Genomic DNA, 22,319 nt, shown 5'->3' with positions numbered 1-22,319 from the left:
ACAGCAAAACAGAACACAAGACCAAGGAATGAGTGTTAATAAACAGTGTGCCCAAAGGGTGTTTGGCTACCTTCCTTTTTTTTTCTATTAAACAAAGGTCGGTACTGATACGGGCTATCTATCTCAAACAGACGTGCTGGATCCAGATACTGCAGCCCAGACAGGTGAAGGGCTGGAGATGCCCATTTCCTGGTGTGCATTTACCACATACCTCTTGTTTGGGTTGCTCTGCAGAGGCCGTCATCTCACTCCTTCACCACCAGGCTCTCCAACTGCTCCTGTCCATAGCGGATACAAAAGGCAACATGGACCCATCATCCCAGCATGGGTACAGTGGTCCAGAACCATCTCAAACGCACTGCTATGGGGTTTCACACCTATGGGAGCTCCTGGGCAGCCTACGTCCCTCAACACCTCCCAGCCCTGGCCAGAAGAGAACTGCTTTCTCCTCTTACTTTCACCCTCTCTTTTTGACAATGCTCATCTTTGGACACAGCTCAAGTCCCCACAGACATAGGCTTTCAGCTGAAGCATAACATTAGCACCATGGTGTGCTACCCAGCACATCTAACTTCACCTTCGGGCTTCCTTACCAAGACCTTTTGGAGGTTGTCTAACACTCACACTCCCACCAAGATCCACAGCACCTCCATGGAGGTTGTCTCCTGCAAGAAGTTGTTGGCCCCAGCAAGCTGGTTCAAGAGGACCTGGCTCTCCGCTTCCATGTCACTGGCGGTGGAGACTTGCTTCAGGCTCCATGAGCCACAGCTGGGGTGAAGACACCAGATTTAAGGGCTGCAGTACTGCAGGCAGCAGTACAATTCAAGCAGAACTGGCTGACAAAGCACATGGAAAGAGCTGGGTTCCTTTTATGACCAGAGGAGAAACCCCTCCCGACATTAATTCAGAGCATATAAATTAGGTGCTGTCTACTGGTGGGAGAGATGTAGGATCTCAAGGAAAGAACAACTCTTGAAGCCATGAAATCAAAAGAGAATTAAAAGAAAAATATATTACTTCTAGTTATATGGACAGTTAATTACAATGATATATATGTATATCAAGCCTATATTTATTGTAATTACTGAATAATTTATATCACCATGCAGTTGACAGAAATTGTATAAAGAAATGAGAATGATTTTAAATTATTTTAAGTGCTTTGAATGTGTGAGAAATATTTTTTAAGATATATTGAAAGATTCTAAATCTAATTATAACACCAAGTTATAGAAAGCTCTCTTTGGGTTAATGTTTTTTTCCAGCAATTAGAAAGTGGTTGATGATGCAATTACACTCTTATGTATAAGGTCTTTGCAACCAAGATAATTTTTTATTGAAAAATAATCAGAAAACATATTATGTGAGAAGTAGTTATATTTAGTTTTTTCTATAATTTTCTCCAGGCACATTTTGTAGCTCCAGTGCAGGTCTCTGCACAACAAAAAAAGTAGGGTGACATGGGAATGAAAGGAAGGAAAAGAGTCAAGACAAGCAGTTAATGCATGGTAACTCTCCTCAGAAAGGATTATCCCAGTCTCCATCAGAGGAGTGTGCAGTTAAGGTTAATTTCAAACGGAAGAATCATCTCACACATGAGAGAAAGAAGATTAAAAGCCAAAAGACAGAATAAAAATTCTTAATGACATTTTGTTTGTTTTCCAAATCTCATGATTTAAAGATTATGATTCAGTGGGCTGTGGGGGTTTTTTTCTTAATTTTTTTTCTTTTTTCTTTTTCTTTTTTTTCCCCCCCTCTTCATTTCCTGAGCTGGCAGCACTGTAGCTTTGGAGCAGCAACCAAATCCTCTTTGGAAAAGATAGTCTTTAGACAAAGGCCAGGGCCAAGTTACCTCACTCAAACATCCAAGAACCTGCCCTGGCTCACCCTTGCATCTCATGGGAATCAAGCTGATCTCAGCCAAGTCAGCCAACCCCAGGAGACTGGAACAAGAAAGGCAAAGGAGGCATTTGTGTCAAAGGAAGCGACTCTCCAAGTCGCCGTATATTCCTTCCAAAAGCGGGCAGGTTGCATCAGTTCTGCCTTCCCCTCTCTCTTTTGCTTTTCCACTTGGACCAGACTTCCAGCGGGTCTGGTGGGCCAGGCTGTCCAGCCTGTCCAAATGCCAGTCATCTTTGAAAAGGATCATTTAGATAATTAAGAACAGCTAGAATCTGAACAGTTAAGATTTATCAGTGGATTAGGAAATAGCAGAGAAAAAAAAAATCAAAAACCACACTATCACTCACCAATAATAAATGTTTCTCTCTAGAAAATGAAAATCTTATGCAAAGAAGCATTCATTATCATCCATCATGGCTGCTTCTGCAGAGTCAGTCTTTACTGTACCCTGGGATGGCACAATCCCAGAGATGCAGCAGTCTATCATTTGTTTTGAAATGAGCAAATTCTCCATAAATCTTTATCCCACGCTGACTTCCCTTGCTCATTTACAGCAACTGCATCTCCACTGAATTCTGTAACATTATTGCTGTTGACTTCCATCAACAGGAGAGAGCTTCAGAACTGCATAGCCAAAGGCTGGGATCTTCAGGGGAGTCTGAGAGTCTCACGTCTATTTTACTGAAAGATGCAGAGAAGTATAATAAAATACTTAAGCAGCCATTTAAACACGGAAGCTCAGGGGATGCCATCAGCTCGGTAAAGACTGGAAACCAACATCAGGCTCCTCTCCAGAACTGCCTTTAGGCTTGCAACCACATGGATCTCTCGGGCATCACCACACTGCAGGTGCAGGCAGCACTTCTGTAAGCAGCCATCGGCCGAGGGCTGCAGATCCCCTATGGCAGGTCTAGTTATGCAGAGACCACACGATGCCTGCACACTCCATCAGAGCATCCCTTGGCAGGTCCAAATCGCTAAATAAGAGTACTGCTGGTCCAGTGATTTGGCAGATGTGGTGCTGGGCAGGTCTTGCATCTGCTGACACAAGTATCCCCACTCTGCAATTCATGTGGAAGCAGTAACAGGGGCTACCAATTCTGGTCACTTTTGTTTACTGTAATTTACAGGTTTAACTATTTATTTTATTGATGGGTTATTGTGGTTCTAGAATGGCAGCACTCAAGGAAAAAATATGTTGATTCACCAGAATAAAAAACCTAGCATTTAAAAATCTAGTTCTTAAACAGTATATCCAGATTTCCACGTCTTCCCATGATATACTCAGCTTTAGAAATAGGCAGACGTTATTACCATGGTCAATGGCCAATATTCCGGTTGTTAAAGCTGAGTAGAAGAGGACCAGCTAAAGACACTGACCCCTGTGCCTTGCAGCAATCATTTCTTTTCCCTTCATGCTCAGAGATGTGACCAGCTAAGAAAAGACACGGGAAATTTGTGTGGTGAGCAGATCAGCTGGGTAACTAGATGGAAGCATCGACAAAATTTTCAAAAATCGTGCTGGCAGAAGTGCCCGGAGGCATAAGGCGGGTACGGACCAGCTGATGCGGATTTACGAAGAAACACTGAACTGTGAGGAAAAGAAGGTGGAAGACAGCTAGCATGAACATGAGGCCAAGCGGAAGGATAATGCAGGGCTTCAGGGGGACAGCCTGGAAGCAAAGCGAGGAAGAAAAGTGAAAAGAATGAGAAGGAAGTGAAATGTGCAAAGCACAATATCCAGTGCAATAAAATGAAATGACCCAGCTGTGTTGTCCGCTGGTACGGGGTGAACTGAAAGCGGCCGTGCTGACACCACTCCAGTTTGAAAGCATGGAACTGATGTTGGTGGGATCAAACTCAGGATTTGTTTTAAGGCAGTGCCAGCACCCTTGGATGTGTGCCTTCCAAGTCAGTGCAATGCAGCTTAAGGGCTACCAGTGACTAAATCCCAACAGCTTCACTTCCTGGCTCCAGGGAAAACTGCAGTGCCAAGGGCAGCCTGGGCACACTCACAAACGGGGCTGGACCAGACGCTCTGAAGTGCAGCTTCCCTGATGGAGACAGACTCACGAGTCTACTAAGCACAGATGGAAGCCTGAGATTCAGGTGTGGCCTCTGAAAGGGACTGTGTTATTTACAGGTGGAAAATGAGAATCACAAGCAGCGTTTCCGCTATTCATCTGCACAGTAGTATTTAGGGTTAGCTGTCACCTCTCTACCTTCAAACTGTTGCTGAGACGTCCTCTGTTTTCTTGTGTGAGGTTTTCTTATGCACATTTTGTTAGGGAATCCAGTCAAACACTTTTTCATTTTTCAAATACAACAAAACCCCAGAGGCTGTATAGAGAATGAGACATTACAATGAACTCTTGAAATTAAGTAGGAGAGTGACCTGAACAGCAGCTGGAAGCGCTGGCAACCAGAAAACATTTGCAGGCAAAGGAGTGATGTGTCAGGCAGTTTAAATGACTCCAACCTTATCTGAATGAAGGTCTGAAGAAGAGTTGGGAGAACTTATTTTAACAAATTGGAATAGATTGCCAAGGGATGCAGTAGCTTTTCCATCACTTCATATCGTTCAAAGAAGATTGAGTTTTATATGCACATACACACATTTTCATTCCAGGTCAACCAGAAGTTATTGGGATGGATACAACACTGAGTGAAATCCTATGACCTGTGTTATACAAGAAGTTAACCTGGGTTATAACATTCATTTCTCTGCTTCTCCTAAAAACCTATGACTGAACTAATAACTTCATTTTGAATAGAAAAAAAAAATTCCTTCATTTCAATTATAACAACAATTAAACCTATGAACCTACTGAAATCCAAGACAACAGTAATAGTTTTTATATACATTAAATAAGAATTTACCACCACTGAAGTTTGAATAGTATTTGATTGCGACTGTACATAAATTATGGTATATCACCATTTTAAAAAGCCACACTTACTATCTGATAAATACGAGCCAAAAAAGAAGGCTCCCAGATTCCTGAGACAATGCATGGATTTTTACAATGAATTCATGTGAAAAATAATGCCTATGTTAAGTACAGGAAAAAAATTAAAGATTTTTCTGTAATGTTTGAGAGCATTTTACTAACACAAAACTAGATACCAGTTCTAGAGACTGGAGAATTTCTAGAACACTTTTCATATTTGCCCACTTTGAATTTTTTACACCAGGATTTTTAAGTTTCATGATCCTTTTCTGTGAGCATCTAACAACCTCGAATGGCTCTGGTTTTGGTACGCAGCTCTACAGTTGTGCACAGCAGCTAGAGTAGCATGAGGGTCACCATGAATCATAAACAGTTTTACAGAGCATAAAATTTAACAGACCCAAGGAATATGATGGCAGGGGCCATAAAAATAAAAATTAACTACGGGAGCACTCCGTCGTTAAACAGGAATTGAGGAACAAGCTAAAAAGCTGGCGTTGGATCAGGAAGCTGCCACAATAATTGGGGAAATTAGTGAACCGTGGTGCTGACCAGTTCGCTGGCTCACGTGAATATCCCATGCGTGAGTTCGTGTGCCATGTTGGCTTTGGGTTGCACAGTCATTCTCTGCCTCGTCAACACTCATGTTCCTGCAAGTGCACAGCACTCAGCAGCTGCAATTTATGTTTGCAGAAAAGCTCTGGCTGCCATGAAGATACCAGCGCAAATCATCACATTTTATAAAACAAACACAAAAATAAACTACACATGTAGCTTCCCCTATGCTCCCCATATTTAAAAACCTGGCTATAAAGTCTGTCATTGGGGAGTTAATAGGTAAGGCATGTTTGAGAAACTGGCATTTCTTTTACTGCCTGACCACTTCAAAATCCGATTTATTTGGAAAAATCTAGCCCTGTATTTAGTTAGATAACAAACCCCCAGCTCTCCAGAACAAGCACTCACCCCACAACACTGAGTGGGCTGCAAAAAGACAAAAGCTCCGTTGTCTGCAGTGTTTGAAATGGCACATCTTGACCCGACAAGGAGCTGCACAAAGCGACAGGACTGAGAATGAAAGCATTAGGCTGGGAGACAAAGGTCACAAAGTGGCTGATATGATACAAAAAAACGTGACTTGCCTGAAAACAGAGGTATACCTGGGCTGAGATCCACAAAGCAGGAGACAATAGGAAACCATAAGGAAACAATGGGCAAACAATATGAGAGGCGGCAGTAAGCAGGTGGGTTTTAGCCTCTGTCTTGGATAGATGAAGGATGTTTAGATGAGAACCCAGTCCTCAGATCACGCGATGAAGGGGAAGGTGAAGTATATTACCCAGGAAAGCGCAGTGGTTGTTCCCCATGTCTCCAGCCAAGTTATGCAGTGGCCATGAGGAGCGTTTTTGCTGTGCCCTGCACCCTATTGGATTTCGCTTACGAAGCCAACGTAACTAAATTACCCTCTTCCACAGTAAGGCCAAAAAAAAAAAAATTTTTTTTTTTTAAAAAATGGTTAATCAGGATGTTTAGTCAAAATATTAAGTTTGGGAGTCCAACTACTAAAGCTATGAGGAGCTTTTCATAGGGAATTAGGAGATCAAAAGTCTCAGAAAGCCACAGCTGGCCCGAGAGACTCCTGTATTAAGAGTCAGTTTCCCAGGCTCCTGGCAAGGAGATATCGCTAAGACTCCCTAACTCCCAGACCGTGTAAGAGCCTACAACATCATCTTCTCACCATTTACTGTGCTAAAAATTGGCCTCTGAAGATGACAGCATGCTCTCTTGATGCATTAGCTTTCATTCCTGATTTAACAATTTCTCTGCCATGTTTTCCATATGACTTCGTTCTGTGGGCCATATCTTTAAGATATGCTAGTGGAAATTGGGAGTCATCCCATGAAAAGCAAAATCATATCAGTGGAAGGCAGATGCAAATGAAAGCAGAGGAGAAATGCTCACACTGCTGTCAACTTCTGACACCAAATAAAGAGTTTTATCCGGATGAAGAAAAGCAATAGCATCCCTAATAGTCTAAGGTACCGCTAACTCACTCGCAGTAATACCTGACCACTTCACAGCACAAACAGTGCTGTTACCGTACTCAGTTTTACAGGGTTGAAAGGCCTTGACCAGGCTCACCCAGAAATCCCAGGGAGGAACAAGAAAATTGACCCTGGCTCTTCCCATAGGGAATGGCTCTACCTTTCTCCTTGGTACTACACGCAGCTCTCCCACCCTGTAGAAATATTGTCTCTGCCTCATGCTGCCTTCCCAATTTCATATGTATAAAACATTGCACATGCAGTTTATCTTTGAAATTAATATATTCACTTTATATACACTATATATGTGTATACATATATAATCATGTTTCCCTGAAACTATGAAAATTCTCTCTTGCCGTGGCCAAAAAGCCAAAGACACGTTTCTACCCAGGAAGGTAGAAAAGAAGGTTGCAGAGTTTATCTCACCCAGCGCAGACTGAGTGTGCTCCTTAGCTCAGCCCGCGGAGCACTCCCATGTGTACCCACGGGCAGAGCGCAGGCAGTGGTGGGTCCCTCTCACCTTTGTGGGATGCCACTAGTACAGCTCTTCTCTCTCCAGAAAATGCAACGTGACATTAGGAAGCTGAGAAAAGCCGCTGATGGAGATTAAGGAACAGCTGCTCCAGTCCCACCACCAGGAAGGGTCCTTTCAGCCTTGAGAGAAGGCTGCTGAAAATGGCTCCTACATTTGTAACTGATATAAACACGGTTTCTACCCCTTTCTCCCCCTGACAATGAGAAGTGGCAGGAGGTGTTCCCAAGCCAGACAGAAAGCAGGTCAAAAAGATCATCTGGAAACAGTTTCAGCCCTTTGAGAGTGAAGCCAAGATGTGCACCCGGCCTAGCAGAGAGGGGCCCAACCCCAGCCAGAACCAGTCCGCTCCTCAACGCCCGCCCGTCTCTGGCAGTCTCAGTGCTGGAAAGGGGACATGAGGCAGCGCCACGGGCAAACAAAATGGCACTGGGGGGTGAGGAGTCCTTTCCAGGCAGGGTCCCACCCTGCAGCAGGTGATGGCAAACACTCACCATTGAGGAAGGCTCATAAGAGGGCCCCTGTTACTTCTTTATTGCTCGTGCACATGCACATGTGTATGTGAACAAAGGCCCCTGGTAGCAAAGGTACGTGAAAGAAACACCCGCAGGAGACTGTCACGCAGAGCCTGGCCCTGGGAGCGAGGCAAGAGCTGCTGGCACGTTGCTCCCTGGGGATGAAGAGAGGTCGGTCTCCCCACCCCAGCACAGGGCCAAGTTTCCAGCACGGCCCAGGGGGCAGAAGGAAGTGCTCATTCCTTTGCACCCCGGCTATCGGAGCAAGCACCAACGATCAGACAAGGATCAAAGCCCTTTTACATTTCTCACGATCACCTCTGCAGCCCAACGTGTGTTGACGCGTGGGTCCGGGGGATTTTCCAGCACAGTAAATACATTCCCAGTTAGCCCTGCTGAACCATCAGCCCCACGTACCGGGTGCTTTCTCCATTTTCCCCTTACCACACAACTTCACCCCACGTCAGCACTGAGCTGCTGTGCTCTACTTCGGACGATGCCCAGGACGAGGCACTGCGGGACACTTCAGGGAAAGGCGTTATACCAAAGGCATGTTGAAATGGCAGCCTGCGATCTGACAACAGATGCCAGCTAACTCACACCGCGCACTGGGCGATTACAGTACAAGTCCGCAGTGATGCTGCACTCGCCAGTGCTATAAACCTGCGGACAGAATTTACTCTAAAATAAACAAAAAACCAACTACAAAACAAAAAAGAAGCCCTGAAAGAAAGCTGAATTTGTGGTGTATTTTACAATGCTCAGGGAGAAAGAGGAGAGATAATAAATCTGGGAGCTAGTAGCCACAGCAACAAATTGCATTTCTCCTCTGGATGTTTTTTCTCCCCCAATCAACAGCAATTACCGGGCACCTTAGGGTAATATAGCAAAGTTTATGTTGCTTCTATGGTAAAAGTTCTTTTCACAAGGCTAATTTATTCCACATCTGCAAGGTGCTGATTCATTACAGCACATTACTGGGGGTCTGATCACGACAGCCAGTGAAAACACAAAGAAAAAAGCCCTGGACAGAGCTTGTCCTGCTCTGTCGGTTTTTTCCAATACCAATTAAAAGCCAAGCACACTGAGCTTGGAAGAGAGATGCCTTCCCTGACTCTAAGGAACAGGAGAAGGCAGCAAAGATAAAAGTGTTTGGGGGAAGCAATTGGGGGTGAAAGGAAACATAGGCTCGTACCTGATGTCAGTCTCAATAAGGTCTGTAGTTGAGAAACCATGTACGTGCTGCATGAAAAAATAATAATGAAGGAATAGCTGTGCTTCCTTCTGGTCTTCAAAGGCTGCCTCCAAACCACTTCAAATTCTCTCTGTATCACTGCAGTGACATCAGGTCTAAGGGGCTAGAAATCTGGTTTCCATAGTTTTTATCCAAAGGAACTTTGTGAAGAACCAAGGCTGATTTGCTTTCAAAACATCTGCGTGAATACATCACAGATCACATACCTCCACACATTAAAAGATTAGTTCAGCAGTGGACAGGGTGTAACACGTATTGCTCTGTCCTAGGGCATGGTACAAGCACTGAAGCACCTTGCCATGCACTTTGCAAAGGGCTTTAAAGCAGAAGCTAACCTAGAAGGACAGAGCGAGGACTAAACCACGCATGGCAGGGCAGACCCTCCCAGTTCTGATGTGACCCAGCAGCTGTCACTGTTGGATTTTAACCACATTTGCTTTTGCTACCTTTTGGGCCCTCAAGGTTTTCTGTTTCCAAGGGAATGACCTTCAGGTGCCAAACTCCCAGCTAGAACCGACAGCGTGACAGCATGCTGCATGCAGGTGCATTCATCTAGCCAGTGGGAAAAGCAGTGGGAAAACCTGCTGCCCAGAAAGGACATTTATCACCCCTGAAACAAAGTCCCTCCAAGACAGCACAGCTTCCAGCACACTCTCAGCAGGCAGGGTCAGCTCTGCAGGCTGCAAGTAAGGCTCTGCCTGTCCTAATGAGAAGGCAGAGATGGTGGAAAGAGCCATCTCCACACCACATTTAATTATTAAAGTTGACAGAAGGGATTTGTCTAGTTTTCTAAATATTTTGCAGGGAAGCTAAGAGTTCATCTCTGTGTGAACGTGAACCAGGAGATGATTTCCATGCGGGATGAAGAGCTTTGTGCTCACATTCAGCAGCAATCATGTCCTGTCTGCACACAGAGCACAAGACATGCAGTGGCTGGATGATACACCAGAAGGATATCTATCATCACCCATGACAGCTTGACGTGCTACTTTGCTTTCCTTAAGCACACTCTTATGACTGCCTGTGAATCCTATACAGCAGCTATCTCATCCTGCCACAATCTCAAAACATGTGTGGAGCTAAAATGACACACCATTCATCCCTGTCCAGATATGCCACTTGCTCTTCTAACCATGGATGGCCATGCAGGACAGACCACCTGGAGGTACCTTGTCTCCTTATTGGCAGTACACACATTGGATCCATCAAACACAAGCTTCACCTAGTTTTCAAAAACCTCCTTTAGCCAGGACTACCAGAATGGATCTCTCATTTCTGCTGCCTTTTATTATAATGGCTTGTCTTCATGCTATATTTGTCAAACATCGTGATTTCTCCGGAAAAAAACTTTAACACTAGCCTGGATCAGGGTCCTGGTAATACGCCCAACTTGCTAATACAAAGCATAAGGGCAAACACAGAAGCCTTTTCCACAGCTGAACAGTCTCTTCAAACTACATGCACCTAAGGAATATTTTTCTGCCAAAGTAGTTCACTACCTCTCTCTCCAAAATTTTTAGACTGCTTTAATCTAGAGCCAAAGCACCCTGCCCTGCTGCTGCTGAAATTAATAGATGTTTTGCCATTACATTCAGTGGGATGAAAATTAAGCCTTTAGAAAGCCAGACAATCACATTGCAGTCCATATTCATGTAGGAAATACTCCAAGCAGGATTTAAAAGGACCTTACATTTATCTTTGTACTGCCTGTGCTCCATCTGCATATAATTGCTTATGTCTACAGACACTGCAATGCTCATCAAAGGCTATATTCTTACCCACACTAGGTCTCTCTTTCAACTGGCAGGAAATTCTCATTGCCTTACAATCTATACACAGCCATTTAGCGTTTAATAATTCAAATTGTAACACAATATTTGGTGGAAAATAGTCATTATGGATTTATAACACAATGCAGGTAGCTGAAGTACACAAATTTCAGCATTTCAGGAAATGGGTACTATTTTCAAACAGAGCTAATCCTATAACAAAAAAAAAAATCCATAATATTATCCATAATCTTTTCTTGATTCATGCATCTATGGGTTTTGGTTGATTTCCTCCCCCCTCTTTTTAATGCTCAAACAACTGAGTTATAGCAGAACATTTTTCTACACTATGAAGCTTATTTACATACTGTAAATAACTGTGAATGCAATAAAATTGTGGTACAAATAACATGAAATAATGCCTCAATTTGCAGTTGTTTTACATCAGCATAGTTTATAGCAGTGTTTACTGTAGACTTAGAAACAAATAAATAAATAAAAAGACAAAGAGAAAGACAAAAACTTCTCTATTCCCCACATCCCACAGTGGGGCTTCTAACCCACTGGCCAGCACTGAGGTTACTCACCACTTCAGTAACATTAAAAATCGGAGACCACAAATGATACCAGATTCCAACGTGGATAGCGCAGCACAGGGAGAATCACAGAATCACTAAGGTTGGAAAAGACCTGCAGGATCACCAAGTCCAACCATCAACTAACCCCACCATGCCCATTAAACCATCTCCCACAATGCCCTGTCCACACGTTCCTTGAACACCTCCAGGGATGGTGACTCCACCACCTCCCTGGGCAGCCTCTTCCAGTGCTTCACCACTCTCTCAGGAAAGAAATCTTTCCTAATATCCAGCCTGAACCTCCCCTGGTGCAACTTGAGGCCATTTCCTCTTGTCCTATCACTTGTCACTTGGGAGAAGAGACCAACACCCACCTCACCACAACCCCCTTTCAGGGAGTTGTAGAGGGCGATGAGGTCTCCCCTCAGCCTCCTCTTCTCCAGACTGAACAACCCCAGTTCCCTCAGCCGCTCCTCATCAGACTTGTGCTCCAGACCCCTCAACAGCTTCATCGCCCTTCTCTGGACATGCTCCAGCACCTCAGTGTCCTTCTTGTAGTGAGGGGAATGACAGAGAATGTAGAGAAGACAATGACTGGGTTTCTATCCCGCATCACGCACGACCTAACGTCCCAAGAGCTACACACTGCAGTAAATCTGGTGAGAGTGGGGCACTGCTTGGACCTGAATAGCCAATGGATCCTTTCCCACATCCCAGACTCCATGTGTGATTTGGGACCAGTTTCTCCCTCTCTATGCACGCAGGTTCCCCAGCCTTGTTGATATTTTCACCTCTAACTTGTCCATTTGGATGGTCTTGTTGGGGTGCCAACTGCAGAGCACAGGGCACATCAGACCCTGACCCCCACTCTGGTTTCTATCAGCTCTTATAACACACTCCAGGCAAACAATCCTTGTGACTAATTCTTACCCTCCGCTTTCTTAAATTGAGAGATCCTGGTGGTAACTGTCGGAACTACCCTATTTTTGTCACGTAAACACCAGAAGCCATCCACCTCCTGGGAGTAGGGATGTCTTGCAAGTCTGGCTGACATCCAATCTCGCATGTACACAAACAGGATCTAATATTCCCCTCCAACAACCCACTGCAAATTTGAGTTAGTGATGACATGAAGAAAACCATCACCTTCCTATCTGGAAGGTTAATGTTGGCTCCTAATTTAGATTTCTCTGCCTGCTTTGGGTTTTTGATGAGACAAGTTTCCACAGTACCTACATGATGATTTGATCTGCCTTTTATTAAAAAACCAACAACCAACCAAACAAAAACCCTTTTAACACATTAGAAGGGCTCATGGGGATCATTTTGGGCTGTCAGCAGGGCTTAGCCAAGATAGGTCATGTATAATGGCAAATCTCAGAGTCCACTAGCTACCAACCCCAGCAGTCAAACAAATGTGTCAAAACTCAGGTACTCCCTGGAACAGACGGGTCAGGAGAAAGATTTCTCTAAATTCTTTTTTTCCTCCTGGCATATCAAAGAGCCAGAACAGAGCCTTGAAATGATGGAGTGCAATTTTCTCCTTCCTTTAAGCACGCACTGAGATGTAAATAGTCATTTCCAAGAGCTTAAAACCCCAGGGAAGCAGATAATAAGCAACTACTCTAACCAGATAGCACTGATGTCTAAAAATTAATTTCTGTGCTAACATCCCACCCCTAAAGTTTTAAATTTCAAAGCAAAGCATCTTTTGAAAAAGACACACAGGTGTACAATTATGTTTCCTAGACATCTGTCTCCATCTACCCTGGTGGCACGTTTAACCCTGCCTACTCGGAGCACAGGCAGCGTACGATAGCCTTTCCTCCGTGTTCCCCGGGCACATGTGCCTTCAGACAAGAGCTGCTGCTGAAGTATAAGGCACTACGCTGATCAAAACAAATTGATCTTGTCACTGCAGCATTCCTGACATGCTTATCCCACTATAGATTTCCTTTGTTATCTCTGCCAGTATTTACAAATCAATTTTTTTCAGAGAAGGTTGCTGTTTTCCTCCAGATCTGCTCAAGCACTGAGCTGTCTAGCGTCTTCAGAAATCATTGAAATGGGACAATAAAGCCATCAAAGTCGGAAGAGCAGGGAACACAACCACAGGAGCCTGGCTCCTCCAAGCAGATCCTCTGTTCACAACATTTAGCTCACAGGCAGCAGTGCTAAAGCTTAGACTGATGCTCTAGGGCTGCTGGCCCATGGGGAGATGTTTCACCTTCATGGCTGCACACCACAAGAATATTCCTCCCCTGTTCTCTGAATTCAGAGATGTCATCCATAAGAATGACATCAAGTCTTAATGGTAAATGCTACCTTCTTCCACTGATGTTTGTCAGAAAAACAAAAGCAGTTACAGGGTTTCATATACTACGAAATCACAGCACTCTTTTTATTTCATCCTGTATAATCATTAAGAATAACCAAAAGAAGGGAAGCAAAAATGAAGAAGCCATCTTTAACAGCAGCAGTTTGGGTTTACAGTACTATTAGTTGTATGCAATTTATATTAAATGAGCCCATCATGGTCAGTCTGTCTTGTACCTAGGGTCCTCTGTGACATCTACAATGTGCCTAAATAATCATCCCAGGCACCCAGAGACACCTTTTATCATTTATTTGCAGTCATTCTTTGAAGGTAAAATACCAAAAATAAGTATTGGGTATCTACATAGCGATTTAGTGCCTACCTTAATAAATGCTTACATTTGAAAACTCACTCCACAACTACTGTGTAATCCTTAAAACAGAGAAAGAGCAAGCTAGCTAATTTGTAGGAATTCTGTGAATATTTATTGACAAATATCTATTAATTTGTGATGTTCTGGAAAAAAACAACTCAAAACCAGATCCTCTACCAAAGCCCACCCTGTTGTTCTACTCCCTGCTCCTTAACATTTGCCACTGAATGGTATCTGGAAAATGTATTAGTAGTAAGTTTGAGCCCTGAGATCTCATATTTTATTTTATGTCATTTGCCAAACATTCCCTTACATTTTTTTCCCGCAGCTCTGAATGTTCTCTGCCCTTCATTTCAATTAATGATGTCATAGATCAGTATATTCTCCCAACAAACTATTAAATTAACTGCCATGTTCTTCCTTCATTTTTTATTCACAGAAAGGAAGAAAAAATAACCACAGCAAACTGATGCACTTAACTCTTTATGATTTCAAATAAAAGCCAGAAAAATGATGGTAATGTTTTGCCAGTCCCACGGTTTAGCCAAAAAGCACACTGTAGATCTTAGTTATGTCATGTTTTATTCCTCAGCCTATGAAGACGCTGGAGAGTGATGCATCTAAGGTCAAAAAAACAAAATGAGAAGAAACTAGCAGCAACTTGAAGTTAGAGATTTTTCTGTTGCTTAACTTAAAGTATCCACAAATAACCTTGCTCTTCTCTCGCCTTTTAAAAACAAAGGCGCAACACAAGGAAATAAAAAATGCCATATGAAGCTTTTATTTCCAGGTCTGTGGAAGTAGTAGTTTTTCATCTTTAGCTTTCACAGTTATAATCCCCGTCACGTCCTTTCCCTGATGGCCATGGGCAGCTGATTGACAGGGTGCTGTCTGCATTCACACCACGTTGGAAAGCGGGTCGAATACTGCCCCAGACAAACAGGCTGGAGGAAATTTCCCCTCAAGACCCTCTGTATTAAATATTTACAGATACCTTTTCTCATTATTGGACCACCAAGGATAGAAAAGTGTCCACCAGGTGATTCAAACTTTCCACCACCTCTTTTCCAGCTACTTGTTCTCCCTCTTCTGAGCAACAGTCCCTACCTCTCCCCTTCTGCACCCTTTCCTTGTCCTCACTTTCCCTAGGCTTCCTACAGTCTTCTCCCCAGAACCTTCTCCATCAAACCTTCCATTCAGCATCAGCTTTTCCACCTCCCACTCTAGTACCTTTTGTTCATTTGTTTTGAGGGAAACTTTGGGCTTAATTAAGTTAAAAAAACAGTAACAAAATATATGCCAACAGCTCAACACACTTGTTGGGAGAAGTAAGGGATTTGCTGCCACTAATAAACCCATAACAGATCTACTGCAGATTTGCACCAGCACTTTCTAGGGCATTCCTTGTTGATGGGGAGCTACATCTATTCGCCCCATGGCTGAACTCAGCCTAAGGGATGTCTCTGTTGCTCATGATGACAAACACAAAAACCTGCTGGGCTCTCCTCCAAAGTCAGCAACCTCTGCACGCTCCCATGCTTGTCATCGTCTTGCTTTGTGTTTGAGCACTGCCTGGCAGAGCGGGACCCCGGGCCAGGAGCAGGGCTTCCCAGGGCCACCACAACACACATGCCAAGCTACTGCATTGGAAATCATCTCCTCCACAGCACCGAGGTCAGGCAGTAACACATCCAGTCCCACACAGAACTGTACACACACCTCTCCCATCTACACATGTAGTCTGTTTCCAGACCAAATGCCTTCTTCAGTTCTGTCAAGAAAGGATTTCAAGGCTGTTAAGGAGCCCTCTGACCTGCCCCATGCCACTGCTCTAACTAGCAATGTGCAAGGAGCCGTTAGATGTTCGGGGTTTGGGGCAACCCTTGTACATTAATTGCTGATGAAATTCAGAGACACTCCTTTGAGCTCTGCAAACAGACCTTAATAAGAAAGCCTATAACCAGGACAATGATGAAGATGTGAGAGAGAAAAAATAAGATAGACTGGGAGTGAAACCAGAGAAAATGAAAGAAATTATATGAACTGCAAAACTATGCAGAGTAACATTGCTTCTGGTGTCTTGTATTAACCAAGGACAAGGAAGAGGGTCCTGTTCCTCTCCCATGCACCTTCCCAGGCACTGGAGCAGCCAGGGCAGAGTCTCCCCTCTGCTTCCAGGAGGGAACACATCCAAACTCAGGCTTTCCTCTGCAGCATGTTTCTTTCCTCACTCCATAGTGTCCAGGAGCTATGACAGTTTGGAAGAGGGGAAGAGGAATGTGGTGAAGGATTTCTCACCATGATCTGCCCTCAGCTGAGTCCACAGACAACAAAAGTAGGTACAAGGGCCTGTTTCTTCCTCATTAGGCAAAAGGGAAGAGTTGCAGCCATAAGTCAAAGCTCATTAAGTTGCACTCCAAAGACAAGCTTACCTCCCAAGGGCTCCTCAAAAACCCACCAGAGGAAAATGTGAGATGCAAGTCACAAGTTCTCAGCAGCAGTGCACGCCTCCGCAATTAAGACTGTAGCACAGGCAATCTCCAAAGCAAAGGCAAGATTTGGCCACTTCTCCAGTGCTGGGGTTAAGGGAACAGACGATGCACAGGATTAACTCCCATAAAAAGCTCCACCAGTTCCAGGTAATTGTCTTGGCAACTGCATCCTGGATGGGGAACCAGACCAACCACAACATCACAGCAGTCCACACAGATTGCTGGCATAAGTGGGACTGAATTCCTGAAATCAAACACCCAGGGACCCGTGGGGGGGTTTGCTTCTCTTCAGGGCGCCCAGATCCAGGGGAGAAAATCCAAAATTTACATGGAGGTTAACCTAAAAGCTGAATCCAGGGATTAAAGAAATCTTCGTTTCTAGTACCAGAGATTGCAGAGGATAGTTTTAACTATCATCCCTGAGGACTCCAAACAGAGATGCAAAAATATGAATGCGTATGTTTAGGAGAACCTTGCTTGACTTCTATAATGTTGCGGGCAGGGTCTGGCCTACGATCACACTGCACACTCTCAGCACTGACCTGTGCTCCACTTTGTCCAGGGAAATTGCCCACTGTCATCAGGTTCATTTCAATCACAATTGCCTTTCGACTTTTTTTCTTTAAGGAAAAGCAGGTCTGAAATCTATCATAGATACTTCATGGCTATACACTCGTTATTAGTTCTCCTGCTTTTTAGCGGCTGTGACTCACAAGCTGGGTTGTCCTCTGCACACTGAGAAATGGGGAGGAAGGGCACTCCAGGCACCATTACCCATCACAGTGATTGAGTAACGGGACAGAAACACAAGGAGCCAACCTTTCCTGCAGACTGCACAGGGGAATTTGTTGCTGCTTGGGAGGTGCCACCACTTTGGTCACCCACCGAAAAGGAACAGACATGGCAGCAGGGAGCACATTCCTCCAAAGCTCCCGGTGGCAACTATTGCAATGCAGAAGAAAACTCCGATGCCCTATTCCTTCTTCGTTCCAGATGGCATCCAGCCATGTTCTCCATAAGCACCACCTCCATGAAGTGGTACTGCTAAAGGAGGCTGTCATGCCAGCTTCCAGTGAACAGTGGCAAATGTTTTTTCCCAGAGCTGACAGATTTGTTATGTGTTAAAATATTTTTAATTGCACCCATTTACAGCCCCACCAGTGGCACACGAGCCTCTGTTGCCCTCTCGTGGCTGGTTTGCCTGTAACAGAAGCACTGGGACCAGAAAGACCTCTCAGGTCATCAAGTCCTATCATTTTTTATTGCAGACAAACACATTATATAAGCCCTTTAATAAACGTTATCAATCCCACCTGTAAAAACCCGTTAGGTTAATGTGGTGCTATTTTTATTAAAGCTCAGAGAACTTGCATTTAGCAGCAATTACACAGTTTAAACATGAAACAACTCTAAAATGATAGAAGGCAGAGCTTGGTATCGACTGAAATTCACAGCCCCAAACCTCAATCTCTCCGAGTCAGGCTGACTTTTTGGTTCTGCAGTTACAGCCCCAACTTTTCTCAACCATGACAGCAATTCCACACTCTCAAAGGATTCAGATCTCCTGAGTGAAGGATTTGACTTCCAGCTCTCAGCTTGTTCTGCACAGACTCCCCTGAAGCCTTACAAAATTCAGATGTGAGGCATTCCCACAACATCTCCACTCCAGCACTCAAAATGGAACAGCATTATCCCCAAGAGGGTCAAGTACTGAGGCATTTGACTCAGTGTAGCATGTTACTCACCAGCTAACGGCATGAGAAAAATAGTGGTCCAACAGCTAAAAGCTGTCTCTTCAATAAGATTTAAGGATAAGCTGCAACTAAGCTAAGTTTAAACAATGAAGCATCCTTTGTGGTAAGGTGTCTTTAGGGGCAGGGGAAGTTCTTGCATGCACTATAGGAATTTCACCTCTGTCTAAACGCTCTGAAGAGAGTCAGTCAGGTGGAGATGAGATAGGAGCTTCAACCAAGAAGTCTGAGTGAAACAAAGGGAGAATTTTGTCTTCCTGTGAGCACTTCATTTCACAAACTGATGTGTACAATAAGTCAAACTGAAATAAGATAATTCAAAGACTCCATTCTGTTTCTAGCAGCAGAAAACAAAGCTCCAGCTCCTTGCCATTGCTATTATATAGCAGAAAGCCACCAACACCGCAAGCATAAAGTGTCATGTGTCCTCACCTCTTTTCTCTCTGGAGCAGATGTTCCTATTTCTGCAGGGAGAGGACAGGACTTGTGAGCAAATTCAGGCTAACTCTTCCATATTCCTCTTTCAAATGTCAAGAGTCATCCTAGAAAGTAGAAGATGAAATCCGTCATCTCTCTGAACATCAGACCAGCACAACTAGCATTTGTCTGAACTCCAAAAGGCATTATTTTCAATAAGAATTTCTATTTTCATCAGCATGGACTTCTTGTAAGGCTGTTTCCATATTCTATTAATCTCTCTAAAACCTTCAGGCTCAGCAACCTGGCAATTGTCACACACATTGCACTACCAAGAAAACAAAAGGCCATAGTTTAAGTAAAGTTGGTGCTGAGTCCTCATTAGTCAGGTGTTGGCAGGACTTTATTAATGGCAGTAATTAGTAGAAAAAAAGTTCAGTGGTGGCAGTGGAAAATTCCACCACTTAAATATTCATTATTATCGACTCCTCTAGCTTCACGGTGCAAGCTGTCTTATTAGCTTCCTTTGGGCCAGCCTCTCAGGTCAGTTCTGCTAGTAGCATTGAAGGTGAAAGGCTGGAAATGCTCAACTTCTTTCAGAAGTCAGCAGAATTATACGCTAAGACAAATGACCACCCCTCAATTCCCTGAGCATCCCCCTTCAGTTCTCTAGGGCATCAGGGCAACCTGAGCATGGCTAACAAGTACTGCTCTTCGCTTTGGCTTTTCAATTTACAAACAACAGTAAAGCAGTAAGGAAAGCCAAGAGGAAAATAAAGCACTGATTGTAGCAACAATGCACTAAATATAGAAACAGCACAGATCCATAGTGTGCTCTGCAATTGTCTAATAGGACTGATTAAATTAAGATCAGCAGAGAAATCTGGAAAGTTCTATAGCAAATGCTCTTTAAACACAGAGTAGGAAAATTAGAAGATCTAGGACAAAATTCTCAGCAAGTTCTGTCTCCATGGATGTTCAACTTTGAGACAGTTAGGTTTAGAATATCAGATAAACCTGAATGCTTAAACATGTTAAAATCCATGGGAAGTAGAGCCATAAGCCCTGATGAATCAAGAACCTGAGGTCTGCTTTTCAAAGTTTTTCTCCCATGGAACTCACTTTTACCTTGGCCCAGCTGTAGGAGATGAAGGCAGCTCAGAGGCACTGTGGTTTGGTAAAATCCTTTCTTTTTCAATTGACCAAGGGTCAAATGTTCTGCAACAGAAGCAATTCTACCTGAAATCCTTTGCACTTAGTATCTCAGTTGGCCCATAGTCCAATAGACTTGATACACATTAAATCTATGACCTCCAACATATTCGATATACAGGCACTCCAGACACGTGCATTGAAATTGAAATATCTACTCTTACTCCACATAACCTGGGACTTCTGGCCATTTACAGCTTCTACTTTGAAGCGCACTTCCACTCAACAGCACAGAACCTACAGAACTAAGACCAAGGACAAAGCCCACCAATTACAGCATGATGGTATTTATCTCCTCTGGGTTTTTATTTAAAAAAAAAAAAGCCCCCAAATGTCTCAGCTGACAGTAATTTTTCTATCAGGATGTCAAATTCTGTCAGCTGGAGGACCTTGGAGTTAAATTCTACTGGCCCAAAACCTTTTAGAATCAAGAACTGTGATTGTCAAAAGCCAGCTGCATCCTCCATGGCTTTTTCTCCTACCTATGAACCTGGGATAGTGTATTGCTGTGTCCTAGAGGTGCTGTATATCATAACACAATGGCTGTTAAGTACTAGAAGAGCTTTAGGCTGGAGGTGGAAAGCATAAACCCACAGAGAGTTTTATTGCTTAAAATAAATGGTGGTCTTAGTGTGTCACTTGTGAAAAGAGGCTGAGCAGATCTGACCTTTCTACAGTCCTGTTACTTTTCCTAAGACGACTGTCCCAAACCCAGCTAGCAGTGAAGTAAAGCAAGCTCATGGTACACTACCGCACCAAAAAGCGGTCAGCTCAAGAAAGATGGTGCTTATTAGAAAAGGCCAGTCTAGGACTATTTATAAATAGCTGCAGAAATGCAGTTCTTACAGAAGGCAGTGCAGCATTGAGAAGCCTTTGTAAAAAAACAAGGCGGCATTTGTTGAGATTATTTCATTCCTGGAGTTGAATTATTTCCACAAATCTAGCTGATTCCACATTCTACCCTTGTAAGTCTCTCTATGTGTGAAAGGATTTAAGACAAAGAACTCCATTTCCTGTTGTATAGGATGTCCTGCAATACCTTTCTATTTGTTGATCTGTTTGCAACAGCTTTTCACCTCCATGCTGCATAATCTCTTCTCATTTGTACCTCTGCCTTCACCTCTACTAAATGTGGTCTGCCGTAATATTTTGACTTTTTGCTGGAAGGTTGGTTTAAATGAAATGTAAAAATGGGAGAGCTTGGAAATCCGCATGGTTCTATCAAATGAAAAAGGAGCTTCCCCACTATCACCTGGGCTGGAAAAGCAATGCTCCCTGCCTGACATTAGGCATGCAGAGCACTGGCAGCAAAGCTCCCGAGACACCATCTGTGCACATAATAAAGAGCGGTGGGATTTTTGTAACATAAATGATTGAATTTGCTTTCTGCTTCCCTTGCAGTGGGAGTATGCCAGCTATTAAGTGCCATAAGAACTTGCCAGACTACCTTTGAATATAAAATTTATCTTCTCTGATTCATGCCCTCTCCCACCTCCACAAGTAAAGCTGGTGCTGCTATAGGAAATATTGTAGTCATTTTGCTTAGGCAAAAGTAAGTCTACCTACCTGTCACATCCACCTAAGTTAGGAGTGTAATTGTGAACTACAGAAATCCTGAACTGCTTTTGGGTCTTGCCTCATTCTTCATTGACAGTGGGACAAATCTAGAGTGACCACTGGGTCTTAACACTTCTCACAAACCTTTTAAATTTTAGTGCCAACCTGAGCCCGGCGAGAAGGCTGATGGGCAATACCATCCGTCTTTGTCATGTTATGAGCTTCTGACCCTTGGTTTATCGAGCACTTGTCTATCACTTCTCAAGTAAGAGGGGAACTCCGAATCTCCAACATCTGCCTGTATTTTTCTTCTCTAAGTAAATAAATTATATTTGTCAGCCAAATGCAGCACCATCAGGACCAGAAGCACTCCCCAGCAAAAGTGCCCCTTGTTAGACCTCTTTTCATTGGATTATAATGCCAAACTTTCTACAAGGTTAGAATTTTTATATCTTGAGTGCCTACGTCAGGCTAAAGAGGTTTGAAATAGCTCAGCCAAAATGAGTCAGGTATTGCAGAAAACAAGAGAAAACAAACAAACAAAATCATTCCTCTGTTCAAAAGACAACCAAACCAGTTAGTGATGCTTTTACTGGGAGCGTTAGAACATCTCATCTTCTTGGCAAGGACATGAAGTGCTAGCAGGGAGC

This window comes from Gavia stellata, chromosome 20 (assembly GCF_030936135.1).
Source record: "Gavia stellata isolate bGavSte3 chromosome 20, bGavSte3.hap2, whole genome shotgun sequence".
In the NCBI taxonomy this organism is placed as follows: domain Eukaryota; kingdom Metazoa; phylum Chordata; class Aves; order Gaviiformes; family Gaviidae; genus Gavia; species Gavia stellata.
Note: the sequence above shows the minus strand (reverse complement) of the source record.